Raw genomic sequence first — 19,196 nt, 5'->3', positions numbered from 1 at the left:
GACCTCCCTTTTCCTACATTCTATTCCTCGGCTAATAAAGGCAATCTGGCTTTTACCTTGTTAAACGCCTTATGTTCCTGTTCTGCTACCTTAACGGGACTGCCCAGCAAAGTCCCTGTAATCGTCCTTACTTTCCACAGTCCTACCGTTTCTCGTGTATTCCCATACCTTGCTTGTCTTTCCCAAGTGCTTAACCTCATACTTATCCACATAACATTCCATGTGGCATTCCTTAGGCCATCTGACCAGCCTGTCTGTATGCGCGTGTAATGTCTGGGCCTCCTCTTGACTATTTACCACCCCACCAATGTTGGTCTCCTTAGGCTCTTGAAGGTTGAGCACATTACGAGCCTGGGGGTGAAAGGGATGAATTGTGTTAATGACTGAACGCTAACTGATCCACTTTCCTTGTTGTTAATTTCAGCATCACCACCGCATGGCCGCCAGGAGGATGTCCAGAGTGCCCCCCTCCACACCTGAGGGGCGTCAATTGGCACGAGTGTCACATCATTTCAGCAAGCCAGGCACCAGTGCAGCGACTACCAGATCGGTGGGGATTATAACGTCGGCTAGTGTCCCGGGGCACAGTGGAAAGGGCACTTCACAATCTCTGGAAGAGATGGCACGGACAGAGAGTGCTGATGGCGCCAGCAGCCAGAGGACTGCAGGGGACCAGACACACTGAGTCGGGCAGTGATGATGTGCCTCTGGAGATGTCCACCATGCAGCAGCTGCAGGACAAGCAGCAGGGTGCGCGAGAGCATCTGGCAGGGTTACATGAGGGTGTGCTTCACTTGGTCTCGGTGGTGGAGGAACCCAGGCAGAGTGTCAGTGATGGCATGAACCTCAGGACAGAGCTTCAGGCTTCCTTCATTGAGAGATTGGTGACTCTCATGGAGAGGGGCTTCCAGCGGATTGATCAGCATTTGATTGGGTTACGCTCGGACCTGCAAGCCCTCACAGCGCTAATGGCCACAGGTGGTCATTGGCAATGTGGGAGATGTTCTGGGCACAAAGTGTCCCAGCTCGGTGCCATCCATCTGCGGTGAGCAGGGAGGTCCAATGTGACCTCACGTCAGTGCAGCAGCTGCCTGTCGTCGCTGCGAGCTCCTCTCAGGGTGCTTCGGATGAGTGAAGCAGCTCCTCCGCCCCTCTGCCAGTGACCGTTACATCGGTTGAGGCGGCGACAACTGGGGAGGTGCCAGTTCTGGAACTGGCCACTCCCTCCCAGGCGGGGCCAGCACAGGCTCCACGGGCCAGAGGACATCCGCCAAGGTCATCCAAGCCAACAGGACAGCAGAGTCAGCAGGCTGTCTCACAAGCCACTCCGAGCGATGGAGCGGCACCAAGACGTAGCACCCGCAAAGGTAAGCATTAGGCACGTTAGGCACTCCACGGGTTTGTCACTGGTGCTTTTGTGTTGGCCTTAGATTAGGGAATTTTTGTTTGTCAACGTCAGAGCTACGTTTTTTCATGTTTTTGGTGGCAATAGAGTCCACATTTGTGACCATGGTTGAGGGTGTTTCCTTTGTGCTGCGTTTGCCTGTTTCACAGATATATCATGAGTGTTTGAGTGGACATTGATGTTTATGTACTAAGCCCTTAGTTGCAGCTGATGAGGTGGAAGATGTAGCACTTAAATGCCGCCTATGGATGCGCCAGGCAATGCTGGCCCTGCAGATCCATTTGTGTGGAGCTAGATGAAGGTTCATTGGATTAAAGTGTCCTGGATGTCCCTGCCTCCTTGGTGCAGTTGCGGGTCGGCGTGCTGCCCCTCATCATTTTCTTGTGCTTCCTCATCCTCTGATCCACTGCTGGATTCATCCTGTGCAGCCGCGTCCACTGCGTCAAGGTCTTCATCATCAACTGTGTCCCCCCTTTCCAGCGCAAGATTGTGCAGAGCACAGCATGCTACCACTATCGCAGAGACGTGATCTGGGGGGCACTGGAGTGCGCCCCCTGAGCGGTCCAGGCATCGGAAGCGCATCTTCAGAAGACCGATGGCTCTCTCCACCACAGCCCTTGTGGAGCCATGGCTCCTATTGTACCGCTCCTCAGCTTCTGTTATTGGATGGCGGAGAGGCGTCATGAGCCACCTTCTGAGGGGATAGCCCTTGTTACCCAGCAGCCATCCATCCAGCCGAGCCGGAGTACTGAAGAGCCCCGGCACCTGGAAGTGTCTGAGGATGTAGGCGTCGTGGGAGCTGCATGGGTACCTTGCACAAACTTGTAGAATCAGCATCCTGTGATCACACACTATCTGCACGTTCATGGAGTGGAAGCCCTTCCTGTCGATAAAGGCACCAGGCTCACCTGCTGGTGCCTTGATGGCCACATGTGTACAGTCTATTGCACCCTGGACGCGGGGGAAGCCAACAATGGCCGCGAAGCCTCTGGCTTGCTGTGCCTGACTTGTCTGGTCGCAGTGGAAGTGGATGAAGGTCAATGCACGTCTGAGCGGAGCGTCTGTAACCTGCTTGACACAAGTATGGACAGCTGATTGGGAGACACCGCAAAGATCACCCACCGAACCCTGGAAGGAGCCAGATGCATAGAAGTGGAGGGCAACTGTGACCTTCAGAGCTGCTGGCATGGGGTGTCCGCCCACACAGTTAGGAGATATCTCAGGGCCAATCATCTGACAGATGTAATTGACTTTTTCCCTTGACAGTCGGAGCCTCCTTCAGCACTGTACCTCAGTCATATTGAGGTAGCTGCTTCGCCGTCTGTATACCCTGGCAGCAGGATAGTGGCATCTTCTGCGGCCCCTTCCACCTTGGACAAACTCTTGGACCTGCACCAGGCCTCCCAAAGGTGGCTCCCCTGGAGGCTGATTGTCCACTTCTGGCCTCCTCCTTATTCCAGCCCTCCCTTCCTCTTCAGAGGAGCTGCCTCCAGTGGAGATGTCAGAACCCATACCCAGGCTAAATGGAGGCCTTCGGAAAGCTGCAGGCCCGATAAAGATTCCTGACTGCAGACTGCTGAGCTGAAGCTTCAAAGTACAGAGAAAGCTGTTGGAAATCGATCTGAACTGCTACCGATCACACAGGCAAGTTTAAAACACTTTCTGCAATAAATACTTCACATAAAACATTAACAATCCCTCTGAGCCCACATATCCCGTCCGTGGATGAATTTTGTTAAAAAGTCACTTACCCACCTGCCCGTTGCGCCCATGTGCCGAGCCGAAGATCACACGGGCACCTCAAAATCGGCATCGACTGCCAGGTTAAGGGCCTTAACAAGGCCTTTAATTAATGGCGGGCGCGCGTCACGCTTCATCGCGTGCCCGCCCAACGAAATATCGCGATGGCGCGCGCTGATGTCGGGACGCTCACCCGACATCAGCGCATGCCATTTTAAGCACTGACGTGTGAGGTCCGCCACCCGTATGTCATCCAGAAAATTCTGGCCAAGAAGTTCATCACCATCCAGGACCAAAAGCTGTCTAATTACTCAACACCTCATCCATTAGATTAAATCTCCATCTCCATTTCTGTGGCTGTTTTGAGTACTATTTACAAGATAGTCTGCAGTAACATGCTAAGGCTTCTTCAGCAGCACCTTCCAAATGTATGCCATCTACAACCCAGGAGGAAAAGGTCAACTGCTGCATGGAAACATCATCATCTCCAAGTCAAAAGACTATCCTGACTGGGACATATATCACTCTTCTTTCATCAACTCTGGATCTAATCCTGGAACTCCCTATCTGACAGCATTGTGGCAACATTTTCCTTACTGTTAGGAATCCATATTTTCAAGAACTATATGTGGTTTAAAATAATGGAAGGACATTGGAATTAGGACGCTTTCTTAGGAACTGACCTAGAGTTTTTTAAAAAGAGTTATAAGTTCACCTTGGACTGTGAGCAGCCTGCCTTTTCCAAGAAATCACATGACTTCAGCTAAATGTCCAGCAAAGCACTTGAGATGAGAGCTACTTGCTTATTCGAACTTTAATTACTTTGATTGCTGGGGGAAAAAAACTACTTTTTTAAAAGGCAGAAGCCCTGTATTTTCTGCAAATCACCTGAATGAAATGAGTTTTATGTTCTGAACTTGTTCTTTTGGTACTCAGTTTTAGGGAATAAACTGAGAAGGAAGGCTGCCCTAATTCGCTCTCTGTCTGCCTTTCCTGAAATATAGCATAGTTATCAGTATCCAGCCAGGAACCCACATCTCAGTATAACTCATCAGCATTTGGAAACTTGAAATGCTGAGATGAGAGAGAGGGATCCCAAGGATTGATCTGGCTCTATTCTCCTCCACAACAAAGCTCCTTTCAAAGAACGTCTAGACAACTACTGTGACCAACGATCAGTCTCTGCACATAGGAACACCGAATCGACAGCATCAAAACCCTTCAAATCTTATCCTTTTTGATAAAGTTTTCCGATTGGCCAACTTCTGCAGAGACCCTATTTGTTTTGTGTATGTGTGTGTGTGCGTTGGGATTTTAAAAGGGGTAGATAGTTACACTTCTGGACTACAAATTGTATGTTGACCAGTTTCTTCAACTTGTTTTAAAAAATATGTTTCGCTACATAATAAATCAATCATTCTGAGTTTATTGAAAGAAGCTGGTTAAAGTATTTTTTTATTTTGGTCTGACAATAGCAAAAGTAAATATTTGGTTATTTAGGTGAGTGAATTAAACATTTACATTTATGGTGCAACCTGTGGAGTAGTGGGGCTAGAGAAACTGTGCACTCCCCACATCCCAGTTGTAACACTTACACAGGCTACAGCTGTTAAGGAAGAAAGCCCAGCGCCATTTTACCAAAGGATGAACATCGCCTCTCCCCCATTGTTTTGTGGTTTTTGTTTTTGTAAAGCAACTGTAGGTAATGATTCTGCTTTCCCATTTGTACCACCTCTAGACACATATTTTATTTATTTGTCCCATTATCACCCTCTTCTGTCTTGCACCATAATCACTTTTGTCATTTAATCTCTCCTGTCTTCCACTCTGTCATAGACCTGCCCTTTTGTTCTACATTTCCCCACACATTCCCTCTGTATTTGTTTTGAATCTGTCACATTTCTAACATTTTCCATTTTTGATGAAAGATCATTGACCTTAAACATTAACTGTGTTTCTCTCCATGGGCACTGGCAGGGCTGCTAAGAATTTCCAGCATTTTTTTTATATATGGGAAATAAATATTGGCATTGTTAGCAATGCCCATATGTGAGAATTTCTCATTTTAATTCCCTTTTCCTTTTGGAGGCCCTTGCTGGCATGGAGTTAAACAAGCTTTGGAAGTCTTTTCATACCTTACCCAAGATGCATATTCCTTGTGTGTGTGAGTCTAGGCAAGACAGAACAGGTTATTTCATTGAGGACCACCATGTCCATACGTGCATATTTTCCAAGAGGTCAATGGTTAAATTAGTAACCAGTAACAGATTGATGAATTTCCTCGCTCTGGTTAAAGGTATTGAAGCCATTTCTAGCAACCTGAATACCATTTCCAAATATGAAAACAGCATATTTTAAGGATCAAACATGATCTACTGTTTCATATTATATCAGTATCAGGGAGCTAAGAATATTTATTTTATATATAGCTGAGAATGGCAGTTTCACTTAAAAAAAAAACAGATCACGTAGCTCAACAGTGCAATCCGTACAATTTTAAAGTTAAATATATAATAGAAGTTCTCCAGAGATGGTTCACGACAATTTTTCCTCAAACACACAGCATAATTTCTCTAAGAGCAGAATTTCCCCCCTGTCGGCAGCGGGGGGGGTGGAGTTCAAGAGCGGGTGTGTGGAGGGGTGCCTCCGATTGGCGCCCCCAATTGGGGGCATGCCACCATTTTACGTGGGCAGGCCAATTAAGGCCCGCCCAACGTGATGTCCGCAAGGAAGCGCTATGTACTCCCTATGCAGGCGGGGGGGAATTCCCTGAGCCAAGAGTGCGCTCTTTTGTTTGTGCGCGCAAAAGAGCGCACTCATCTCCCTGAGACTAAGTGCTGTCTCAGGGAGATTGGCTACACAGTAAAAAAATATTAAAAACAGAAAAAAAAATTGCTCTGACATATCCCCTCATGTGACACTGTCACATGAGTTGGGACATGTCCATCACTTTCAGTTTCACTTTTATTAAAAATTTATAAACATACATGAAACCTCACTCCGCCTGTGGATGAGGTTTCATGCTTTTTCCAATGCCCGCCAGGGCTCCCGGACTGCCTGCCAACCTTAAGGTTGGACGGGCAGGTCCACTAATTACATTAATTACTATATCAATGGCCTCAATAGGCCATTGACAGGTCAGCGGGCGCACAGTTGATTCAGCTGAGCCCCTGCCAACCTGAAAATTGAAATAGGGTGGTGTCAGGAGTTCCGCCCGACATCATCCCGCGTCAATTTGCGCGTCAGCAAGCGGGCGCCGCCCCCTTGCTCGCCAACCGGGAAATCCTGGCCTAAGTCTTTTATTGCTCAAAATAGAGTGCTAAAAAGTCAAATCCTTTCACTTAACCTCTAAACATGTTCCAACTTCCCAGAATATCCAATAGCTCTCCTTCATAGACTGCTTTAATAATATAGGTTAATTTGATAGGATATTTAAAAGCAAAGAGTGACTGATTTCCACAATGGTAATTTTGGGGCATTTTCAGCAGTTGAATGTAGATACAAACAATGCTTGTATCAAATCAGGAGAAAAGGCAAATAGTTGTGCTTTATAATTTCAATTTGACTTGCACTCCATAGAATGACAATTGAAAATAACATGAACACTATATGGCTGTATTACAAAAACACTTACCCAAAATAATATTGCCTTCACCACAAAAAGAAAAAGTTCCCTTAGTAATGCTAGTTAACAGTTAGCAAGAAAGCTACTGCAGCATATACATCCATAAGGTAAAAAAGATAAACCTCTGCACCTAATCATATATACAAAGTTTCACTCAAAGCCCCTCAAAAATCATTGATCACGTTTTAACATCATGCCAATTGATATCCAAGAATCCAGTTTATTTCTCTGATTTCTAATTTCAATCACCATCTTCCCATCAGTTGCTGGCTCCCTCCTCGAGCACTAACATTAAATGCAAGACTCTCTCCTGTTTCCAGTCCTGGCTCCTGCTGCTGATTTTAAATTTCATCTTATTGTATCTATCCTTCTGGGCTGTCTCTGATTTTAAATCAGTAATGGAAGCCAAGATTGAAGTTGTGTGGATAAGCTGGCACAGTTTTGGGGAAGTAGAGCAGAACTGCTGGGTCAATCATATTTGAAGATATTTCTCCACGAGGATGGAACCAGCCTGATGGAAAATCTGAGTCTGGATATGACCAACATATTAGACAAGCTCCACCAACTTTCAATCTCAAACAGAGAGATACATTTCTGAAACAAAAAACACTCAGTAGATCAGATGTCATTGCGGAGAACACAGTCAAAGTGACGTTTCAGGCTCAGACACTTTCCTATGACAAAGGGTCCTAACCAGAAACACTAACTTGTCTATTCTCTCTGCGGATACTACCTGACCTGCTGGACACTTCCAGTATCTGCAGTATTCTTTTTGTTGATATAAATTTCTGGTCTTACAAGTACATATATAAATGCTGAAAATCTAAAATGAACCAGGTCAGAGAAAACTCAAAGTGAAAGTTTTGTTCCAACCTAAATATTAACCTTATGTGAGAACTAGACATTTCCAATATTATATTTTTTATATTCTTTCATCCTTCTTGTTTCCCTACATCATACTTCAGACAAGGGATAGTAAGTTGATTTAACCTTACAAGTTAATATTACACTGAAACAGGAAAACAAGCGAGTATGTGAGAGTCTATCAAGTTTGCTCAGCAACTTGTTTTGTACCTTTGCCTGATCTATGTGGAAGCAGGATCCAGCAACATCCTATGATTAGTAGAGCCACCCTGTATTTGCTTATGCACCAACACAGAAAACTACAAAAGCTGGCAACTCAAAAAACAACTTTGAACATAGGCACGGAGAAGGACTTGTAATGAAAGTGTGAAGGGACATTCACATGTCATAAGCTAAGCTGCAGGTACAGCCATTTGATCAGTCTAAAAACTAAAACACTCTAAATTGCAGTTTTTAGTGGCTATTTCTTGCTAAAAGCACAGTATTTATTTTATAGCAGAATCTGAGGGCTTACCCCGTAAAAAATTGAGGCTTCAATTGGTGCATTTTTGAGCCTTCCATAATTCTGCCTTTCAACCAAAATTAATTTCTCAATAGGCGACATATAATTTAAATATGAAAATAAGAAAATATAAGCCCAAAGGGAAAACATAGGAACATAAGAAATAGGAGGGGTAGGCCATTCAGTCCGTTGAGCCTGCTCTGCCATTCAAATAGATCATGGCTGATCATGTACCTCTTACACCATTTTTCCCCACTATCCCCATATCGCTTGATGTTCATTAGTATCCAGAAATCTATCAAGTTCTATCTTGAATGTACTGAATGATTGAGCTTTCACAGCCCTCTGGCATAGAGAGTTCCAAAGATTCACCATCCCCTGAGTGAAGAAATTCCTCCTCGCCTCAGTCTTAAATGGCCTGCCCCTTATTCTGAGATTGCGTCCCCTGGTTCTAGACTCATCGGCTGGGGGAAAACATCCTATCCACATCTACCCTGTAAGAATTTTGTAAGTTTCAAAAGAAGGGGAGGAATGGACCAGCCATATAAATACTGAGTTCTGAAGAAGAGTCATACGGACTCGAAACATTAACTCTGTTTCTCTCTTCGCAGATGCTGTCAGACCTGCTGATTTTTTCCAGCATTTTCTGTTTTTATTTCAGATTTCAAGCATCCACAGTATTTTGCTTTTATATAAATAGTGTGGCTGAAAGGTCAGGTCAGGGGCTGGGAATTCAATGGCAAGTACCTGACCTCTTGACTCCCTAAAGCCTGTCCAGCATCTACAAGGCACAAGTCAGGAGTGTGACGGAATACTCTCCAACTTTCCTGGATGAATGTAAAGTACCAACAAAACTCAAGAAACTCAAACACCGTTTAGGACAAGGCAGCCCATTTGTTAGGCACCCCATGCACCACCCTAAACATTCACTCCTCTACTGCCAGCACACAGTGGCAGCAGTGTGTACCAACTCCAAGTTACACTATAGCAACTTGCCAAGCCTTCTTCAACAGCACCTTCCAAACCCATGACCTCTACCACCTAGAAGGACATGAGCGGCAGACGCATGGGAACACCGCCACCTGCAAGCTCCCCTCCAAACCACACCATCCTGATTTAGAACTATATCACTGTTTCTTTACTGTCATCGGGTCCACATCCAATAGCACTGTGGGTATACCAACACATGAACTGCAGCGGTTCAGGAAGGCAACTCACCACTATCTTCTCAAGGACAAATAGGAATGGGCAACAAATGCTGGCCCTGCCAGTGACATTCCCAACAACGATTTTTTTTTTAAGTTGCTGAAATGTGTATAGGAGAACTTTCTTAATCAGCTCAATGAGGAACTAAGCAATGCTGGATTAATTCCAGGGAATGAAGTGAGGTTAGTGGAGCATGTTTCAGTGGGGGGACATTTAGGATAAAGTGATCTCAAGGACAAGGATAAATCAAACGTGGCTCAGTTGGGAGAGCTCTCACCTTTGAGTTAGAAGGTAATGTGTTCAAGTTCCACTCCAGAGCCTTGAGCACACAAATCTAGGCTGACACTCCAGTGTGGTACTGAGGGAGTACTGCAATGTCATAGGCGTCATCTTACAGATGAGACATTAAACTGAGACCTTGTCTTCTCAGGTTTCAAAGAAGCACAGGTGATCCCCGATGTCCTGGCCAATATTTAACCCTCAACCAACATTATAAGTAAGACAGATTATTTGGTCAATATCAAATACTACGTGGAAATTGGCTGCTGTGTTTCCTATATAACAATAGGCTCTAAATTTATAAAGTACTTCATTGGTTATAAACCGCTTTGAAACTTTCTAAGGTAGTGAAAGGTACTATGCAAAATTTAAGTTGTCTTCTTCTTCAAATGCAAAAATACTCAAATGGAGAAAGACTAATTTCAATGCTTTAAAAAGGGATCCTGCCCATTAACAACTGGCAAGTAAAACTGCAAATGAGCAATGGGAGGCCTCCAAAAAGGATGTATTTTAGATGCAGATTATTCTCATTCCCATGAGGGGTAAAGAAAGGGTGTCCAAAGCTAGAGCTCCCCAGATGATTAAATATAGAGTTTAAAATGAATATGATAAATATGATAAATGTAAGGTCCAGTAAAGAACCAAGCTGAATAAATAAAGCATAAAGGAGAACTGAAAAAAGTAATAAGGAGCAAAGAGTGAATGAGAACAGATTAGCAAATAACATAAAAGGGAAAGCAAGTATTTTATAAACATATAAATTGTAAAAAGGAAGTTAAAGAAATGGTGGGGCTGATTATGGACCAAGAAGCTCTTCCTGTGGAGAAAGATGTTATGGCTGAGGTATTAAATGAGTACTTTGCATCTGTCTTTGCTAAGGAAAGGATTTCTCCAATATCGCAATAAAGGAGGAGGCAGTAGAGAAATTGGATAGGATAAAAATAGATCAAGTGAGGGTATTTAAAAGGTTGACAGTACTCAAAGTAGAAAAGTAATCCAGTCTGGATATGATGCACACTAGTTTGCTGATAAAAATAAGGCTCTGGTCATAATCTTTCAATCCCCCTTCGATATGGGAGCGGTGCCAGAGAGCTTGTGGTCTGCCAACATTGTACCGATGTTCAAAAAAGGGGAGAGGGATAAACCTGGCAACTATAGGCCAGCTAGCCTAACATCAATGGTAGGGAAACTTTTAAATAAATTATTAATTGGCACTTGGAAAAATTCAGGTTAATAAATAAAAGCCAGCATAAATTTGTCAAAGGCAAATCATATTTGAGAAACTTGATTGAGTTCTTTGATGAAGTGGCAGAGAGGGTTGATGAAAAGAATGCAATTGATGTTGTGTACAGTAGGTGGAATTTCAAAAGGCACTTGATCAAGTGCCACACAATAGATTTGCTAGCAAAATTGGAATTAAAGGGAAAGTGTCTACAAGGATAAGAAATTGGCAAAGGGACAGAAAACAGAATAATGGTGAGTAGCTGTTTTTCAAACTGAGGGGAAGTGTGCAGTAATATCCCCCAGGGTTGGGGTTGTTCTTTATGATATATATTAGTACCTGGATATGGGTATACAGCAAAAAATTTAGAAGTTTACTGATGACATCAAATTGAAGCATAATAAACACTGAGAATGACAGCAACAGATGTCAGGAGAACTTAGGTTGGTGAAATGGGCAGATGAAATTTAAGGCAGAAGTATGAAGCGACTGACTTTGGTTGTATGTTTGAGAAGAGGCAATATAAATTGATACAATTTGAATGAAAAAATATAAATGATACAATTTTAAAGTGGGTGCAGAAACAGAGGGACCCGGTTGTTAATGTAGCCAATCTTTTGAAGGTGGCAGGACAAGTTGGGAAGGTTGTTAAAAAGGTTACGGAATCTTTGGCTGCATTAGTAGGAGGATAGAGTACAAAAGCAAGGAAGTTATGCCATGATAAAAAGAGAAAATGCTGGAAATATCCAAGAGAAATAGGGAGAAATTGGGATACTAGAGACACTGATATTGTTATCCTTAGAGCAGAAGTGGTTAGGTGGAGTTTTGATAAAGGTATTCAAAATCTTGAAAGGTTTGGTAAGAGTAAATAAGGCAAATTGTTTTCCAGTGGCAGAAGGGTCAGCAATCAGAAGGCAGAAATTTAAGTTAATTGGCAAAAGATCAGACATAAGGAAAAAAAAATTATGCAACAGGTTTTGGTTGGAAATGTATTCCTGAAAGAACGGCGAAAACAGGTTTTGTAACAACTTTCAAAAGGGAATTGGATAAATACTTGAAGGGAAAAAATTTTATGGGGCTATGGGAAAGAGGAGGGAAGTGAAACTAATTGAATAGGTCATTCAAAGAACTGGAAAAAGGCACTATTGCCAAAATGGCCTTGTGTGCTCTATCATTCTATGATTCTATATATGCAATTCAGAGGATCCAGTACCTTCCATTGACAATCTGCTTTTAAACACTTTGATCAGATCATCCCTCAACCTCCCATGGTTAAGAGCATACAGAACACATTTATAACGCCTGTACTCATAATTTAATCCTTTAAGCTCTAGTATCATTCTGACAAATACGTTCTGCATCCTTCCAAGGTCAGTATTTCCTTTCTTAGATGCGGTGCCCAAAACTGAAGCCAGCACTCCAGATGGTGCCTAACCAAGGCTTCATATAACTGAAGCGTAACTTCCTCCTCTTTGTAATCTAGCTGTTAGAGATAAAGGCCAATATTTCATTAGCCTTTTCAACTGCATTTTATACATATCTGCTGGCTTTTAATGATTTAGGCTCCCTAACTTCTTTGGTCCTTGACATTAGTTTCTCACCATATAGAAAATACTGAAATTTATCTTTGTTGGACCCAAAGTGGGTAATTTCACACTTGCTGACACTGAACTCCACTTAACATCAAAAGAAATAAGACTTGCATTACACAGAACCTTTCATGATCTCAGGAAGCCCCAAAGTGCTTTACAGCTAATGAAGTACATTTTGAAGCATAGTCATTGCTGTAATGTAGGGAACACAACAGTTTGCACATGACAAGCTTCCATTAATAGCAAAGTGATCAGGATTTTGTGATGTTGATTCAGGGTTAAATGTTGGCCAGACCACCAGGGATATCCTCCTTCTCTTCTTTGAAATAGTGCAATGAAAGAACAGACAGGGCCTCCATTTAACACCTCACCTAAAAGACAGCACCTCTGACAGGACTGTGGAGTGAGAGTTGAACCCACAATGCAGTGGCGAGAGTTCCAGCAATTGAGCCATGGATGGTACAGTTCATAATGGGAATTGTGGCCTCTGCTGGAGGCACCTCCTCTGAGGAGGGAGAGAGGGGCAGAAGGGAGAGGCCAGGTGTCTCAATGCAGCTTCCAGGGGAGCGACCTGTGGGAGGAGAGGTGCAGGCACAAAGGGCGCAGGGCCAATAGGAAGTCCAAGGCAGAAGGGGCAGCAGAAGACGCCATTATCCTGCTGCCAGGGTTTACAGGCGGTGACGCAGCTACCTCAATAGGTCCGAGGTACAATGCCGAAGGAGGCTCCGTCTCTCAAGGGGGACAGTGACCTTCATCTGTCAGTGGATTGGGCCTGAGATCAGCTCTGACTGTGTGGATGAACACCCCGTTCAAGTGGCGCTGAAGGTCACAGTGACCCCTCAACTTCAGTGCCTCTGACCCTTTCCACGGCTTGGTGGGGGATCTTTGTGGAGTCTCACAATCGGCTGTCCACAGTTGCGTCAAGCTGGTGACAGAAGCTCTGTTCAGGCATGCATTGACTTTCATTCTTTACCATATGGACGAGGCCAGCCAGGCAGAGCGAGCCAGAGGCTTCGCGTTGATTGCTGGGTTCCCTCACGTCCAGGGTGCAATCGACTGCACACATGTGGCCATCAAGGCGCCAGCAGGTGAGCCCGGTGCCTTTGTCAACAGGAAGGGATTCCACTCCATGAACGTGTAGATAGTGTGTGATCACAGGATGCAGATTCTGCAAGTGTGTGCAAGGTACCCTGGCAGCTCCAATGATGCTTACAACCTGAGGCACTCCCAGATGCCGGGGCTCTTCAGTGCTCCAGCTCGGCTAGATGGATGGCTGCTGGGTGACAAGGGCTATCCCCTCAAAAGGTGGCTCATGACGCCTCTCCGCCATCCAAGAACAGAGGCCAAGCAGTGGTACAACAGGATCCATGCCTCCACAAGGGCAGTGGTAGAGAGAACCATAGGTCTTCTCAAGATGCGCTTCTGATGCCTGGACCATTCAGGGGGCGCACTGCAATACCCCCCAGAGTGAGTGTCACTGATTGTGCAGAGCACAGCATGCAACCACTATCTGGCACTGGCAAGGGGGGACTCAGTGGAGGAAGAAGATCTTGACGCAGTTGCACAGGCAACAGATGATGAGTCCAGTAGTGAGTCCAAGGATGAGCACGGTGAGGAGAACACTGAGGGCATGGATGCTGACCTGGGTAACCTCCAGGGAGGCAGGGACACCTGGGATGCTTTGATCCAACGCTCCTTCAGCTAGACTACCAAATCAGAACCACCACCACATCCCACGGCTGCAAGCTCCGTACTCAATCCCTGACAGGATCATTTCCTTGGCCAACAACATACACTCTGTGCCTTCGCAATAAAGTTTCAGGAGACACACGTCCATCATTACACAATGGCCTTCTCTGACCTACTGAACAAATGAAGCATACAGAGGCCAATTGCACAAAATATCACCTCATTTAATTGTGAATGTGATACATAGCTGAAATGAACATTAACTGGTGTTTTTAATCACACCATGGAAAAATTTAAAGCAAAATGGGGGAACAAAATATCACCCGTGATAAGTCCATCTTGTACTTAAGGTGCTTTACATTTACGTTTGCGGGTGCTACATCTAGGTGGACCCCCTCGCTGGCACCGGCATTGGGGACAGCCTGCTGACTCTGCTGTCCTGTTGGCCTTGAAGACCCTGGCGGTCATCCTCTGGCCCGTGGAGCCTGAGCTGGCCCCGCCTGAGAGGGAGCGGCTAGTGCCACGGCTGGCATCTCCCCAGTTGCCACAGCCTCATCAGATGCCACGGTCAATGGCAGAGGGGCAGAGGAGCTGCTGCTGTCATCCAGAGCGCCCTGAGAGGAGCCCGCAGAGACGACAGACAGCTCGTGCTCCAACATGAGGTCGATTTGGAACTCCCTGCTCACCACTGATAGCCAGGCACCTATCTGGGATACTGGGTGCCCAATCCATCAGCTGAGGTCATTGCCAGTGTGTGGGCTTGCAGGTCCGAGTGCATCCCCAGGGACTCTTGATTGAGTCCCTGGAGCAGTCTCCCCATGACAGCCCGCTCTCTCCATGGAGGAGGTATTGCGCTCGGCCATGAGGGTCAACGCAATGGTCATGCTTCACAGGGACTCCTCCACAACAGACACCATGGCATGCATTCCCTCATGTATCTCTGCCACATAGATGTAACTAGTAGAGTGGATGACGGGGAGCCAGTGAATGTGGTTTATTTGGACTGTCAGAAGGCTTTCGACAAAGTCCCACATAAGAGATCGGTGTGTAAAATTAAAGCGCATGGGATTGGGGGTAGTGTGTTGAGATGGATAGAAAATTGGTTGGCAGACAGGAAACAAAGAGTAGGAATAAATGGGTCTTTTTCCAAATGTCAGACAGTGACTAGTGGGGTACCGCAGGGATCGGTGCTGGGACCCCAGTTATTCACAATATATATTAATGATTTAGATGAGGGAATTAAATGTAATATCTCCAACTTTGCAGATGACACAAAGCTGGGTGGGAGGGTGAGCTGTGAGGAGGATGCAGAGATGCTTCAGTGTGATTTGGACAAGCTGAATGAGTAGGCAAATGCATGGCAGATGCAGTATAATGTGGATAAATGTGACGTTTTCCATTTTGGTAGCAAAAACAGGAAGGCAGATTATTATCTGAATGGCTATAAATTGAGAGAGGGGAATGTGCAACGAGACCTGGGTGTCCTTGTACACCAGTCGCTGAAGGTAAGCATGCAGGTGCAGTAGGCGGTGAAGAAGGCAAATGGTATATTGGCCTTCATAGCCAGAGGATTCGAGTACAGGAACAGGGATGTTTTGCTGCAATTGTACAGGGCTTTTCTGAAACCACACCTGGAATATTGTGTGCAGTTTTGGTCTCCTTATCTGAGGAAGGATGTACTTGCTATAGAGGGAGTGCAGCGAAGGTTGGCCAGACTGATTCCTGGGATGGCGGGACTGACATATGAGGAGAGATTGAGTTGATTTGGATTACATTCGCTGGAGTTCAGAAGAATGAGGGGGGATCTCATAGAAACCTATAAAATTCTAACAGGACTAGACAGGGTAGGTGCAGGAAGAATGTTCCCGATGGTGGGGGAGCCCAGAACCAGGGGTCACAGTCTGAGGATATGGGGTAGGCCATTTAGGGCTGAAATGAGGAGAAATTTCTTCACCCAGAGAGTGGTGAGCCTGTGGAATTCGTTACCACAGAAAGTAGTTGAGACCAAAGCATTGTATGTTTTTAAGAAGGATATAGCTCTTGGGGCGAAAAGGATCAAAGGGTATGGGGAGAAAGCGGGAGCAGGCTATTGAGTTGGATGATCAGCCATGATCACAATGAATGGTGAAGCAGGCTCGAAGGGCCGAATGGCCTACTCCTGCTCCTAGTTTCTATGTTTAGATCCTCTCACACACCCCATTGGACTTCCAGCATCTGCCCCTAATGGACGACGCCAGAGGCCCATCATCAGCCATCGACTGAGCATTGTCCTGGTCTCCAGCAGTCCTCCGATTGCTGGCACCCTTGGCACCCTCTGCCTCTGTCAGCACCTCAAGGGAGTGTGCATCAAGACACAAAATGGCGACCTTATACCCACTGAGATGCTGGTATCTGCGCTGATGCCTGCTTGACAGAGAGGGTGTGATGCATGTGCGTGCTTAGCATGGTGGTCCTCTGGGGTCAGGGGTGGGCCTTCAGGCTGCTCATAGTGGCTGCCTTCTGGTGAGCCTAAAAGGGACAGGAAGGATATCTCACTAGTAAGTCATGACACTGTCACCGTGCATGCCAGGCACCCTGGTGAAACAGAGGTATGCATCATGGTGCCCTTGTCTTTCGATTATCAATGGGGACTCCAGGTTTGAGGCTCGCATCAATACAGAGACTACACTATAATGGTTGCAATAGCTGACATTCTTACCTTCGTCTGGCACCCCAACCTCACCGCGGCTGCTTGACTGAGGTGCATGGCACCTCCAGCTCCAGGGCCTCCTGATCGTAGTGCGTGAGGATGAGCAGGTGTGGGGGTCTCCCGCCACTCCGCGACCTCTCAATATTGTTATGGGATGTCTTCTCCAGGAAGGATAGAGGAGCATTGATTAGTCTGCTCTCTACCTGCAGCGCCATTGCACCATGGCCAATCCCACTTGAGGAACACATCACAGGGCTCAGCCGATTTGTGACCCTGGAGCCGCAAAGCACTCAGTCCAAGCAGCCAGGGCTCATCTGTTTGGCCAGCTCCTGCCTCATTGACATTTTCCACTCACACTCTAACACCTCTGAGGTCCAAGGGGGGGTTGGCCAGCTCTTAACTGTTCTGCAAAGTGATCTATCCCAACATGGTACTCACCCTTCCCGATCGCAGGAGATCATTGGCACTGCACCCGTGTGCGCCTCACATTGTGACTGCTGCCCCTGGATGCCACCTCCTCCCAGGCCTTTTTGGTGAGGTGCGGGGGCCTCCTCCTCCCGTCTCTGCAGACAAGGATTTCCCTCCTGGCTGCAACCTCCTCCAGGAGGGCTGCGAGGCACTCATCTGAGAAATGTGGGGCTGACTGCCCCGCGGACCTGCCCTCCCGCTTGCCGTGTCCAACCACAATGGGATCCATAGAGACTTCAGCGTCCTTCCGTGGCAGCCTTCCAGGGGCTGCCTGGACCGGTTTTGAATTGGCCACCGGGTCGCCATTGGACCCAGCAGACATCATGCCCCCGCCCGCCCCTTCTCGCAGATTCCCCAGCCACCTTTCAAGCTGGGCAGGTCTTAATTAGCCCACCAGTGTGAAATCACAGTGCGCTGCCAATTGCAGGCGGCAGTCAGCTTCCTGACCGCCCCCGCCCACTCCTGCCGAGCCCACACACCAAGGATAAAATTCTGCCCTTAGTATTGAGTCTTTGTGTGCCAAGCCATGAGACATTAACTAGTGGTTAAAATAAAACCCTATTGACACAAACCCATACTTAATTTAAAAAATCACTACTATGTTTTAAATGGCCTAAACAGCAATCTGTTAAGATGGCCGTCGAAAGTCAGGTGACTTTTGTAATTTCTGCACAAACTCAGAGTTACCTCAAGTCTCCAGAAATATATTAAATTAAATGTGTGGGGTGCCCTCCCTTGAATGGACATGCTGAGATGAAACTATTTATGAAATTCGCACCTCCTATTGTCTGTGCACTTACCAAAACTCAAAGTCCAGAGACAATGGCCAGAATTTTTCCGTCGGCGAGCTGGGGGCGGGGCCCGCTCACCGACTCGAAAATGACGCAGGGTAACGTCAGGGGGGAACCCCCGACGTCATCCCGCCCCATTTAAATATTCAGGAAGGCAGGCTGACAGCTCGATCAGCTGTCCGCCCACCGACCTGTCAATGGCCAATTGAGGCCATTGGCAGGATAATTAAGCCAATTAAAGGCCCTGCCCGTCCAATCTTAAGGCTGGACGGCAGGCCAGGAGCCCCAGGGGGCTTCTGAAAAAACATGAAACCTCATCCACTGGCAGGATGAGGTTTCATGTCTGTTTTTAAAAACCTTAATAAACTTTACGTGATATTTATTAGCATGTCCCATCTCATGTGACATTGTCACATGAGGAGGACATGTTAATAATTTTATTATTTTTCTATTTTTTAAGTTTATAAAGCTTTCAGCGTTCTCCCTGAGACAGCACTTAGTCTCAGGGAGATGTGCGCTCTTTCGCGCGCATGTGCGGAACAGCGCACTTTGACAGCTGGGGAATCCCTCCATCCCCCACACAGGAAGCGCTTGGCACTTCCTGTTGGGTGGTCCGCCCACTCAAAATGGTGGTGGGGCCCGTTTCGGCGGCGGCAATCGGCTGCCCGCCAGCCTCCGGGCCAGTGGGGCCCGCCCATCAAGGGCAAAATTCTGCCCAATGTTTCCGAGTTCGACACTTAAAGAGAGTTACAGAGAAACCAGTTCATGATAAGTAGTGTGAACAGCCACTATGCATTCCCAATTGTGCAGCAATGGCTTCTAATTTCAAATCATTTATGTGCACAATGGGAGTATTCATCATGTGGTCACATGATCGAAATTGACTTCAGATAATAAATCTTAGTTACTCCAAGAATCAGGGAGAAATGAGCCAGTCTGGAAACCAAAAGCACAGAAGAGCAAGGGGACAGAAGGTCCCAAGTGAACACCCTCTCTCTCCATCCATCTTGCAAGCTCCAACACTGTCTGCAGTTTTGCTTTCCATGTGCCACAGACAGAGATTTTAAAGAAAAAACTCAACTAGCAGTTTGTGTCTCCAGAAGACAAGATACATCGGCTTTCAA

General features: G+C 46.2%; 1 protein-coding gene across 7 annotated transcripts in view; it reads right to left on the bottom strand.

Annotated features, from left to right (window-relative positions):
* dagla (diacylglycerol lipase, alpha) overlaps window positions 1–19,196 on the bottom strand; it is a 485,173-nt gene that overhangs the window by 261,123 nt on the left and 204,854 nt on the right. The gene's annotated exons all lie outside the window — the stretch shown is intronic.

The sequence above is a fragment of the Cetorhinus maximus genome, chromosome 9 (genome assembly GCF_964194155.1).
Source record: "Cetorhinus maximus chromosome 9, sCetMax3.hap1.1, whole genome shotgun sequence".
In the NCBI taxonomy this organism is placed as follows: domain Eukaryota; kingdom Metazoa; phylum Chordata; class Chondrichthyes; order Lamniformes; family Cetorhinidae; genus Cetorhinus; species Cetorhinus maximus.
The sequence above is the reverse complement of the archived record's forward strand: the minus strand, read 5'-3'. Positions and strand labels throughout refer to the sequence as shown.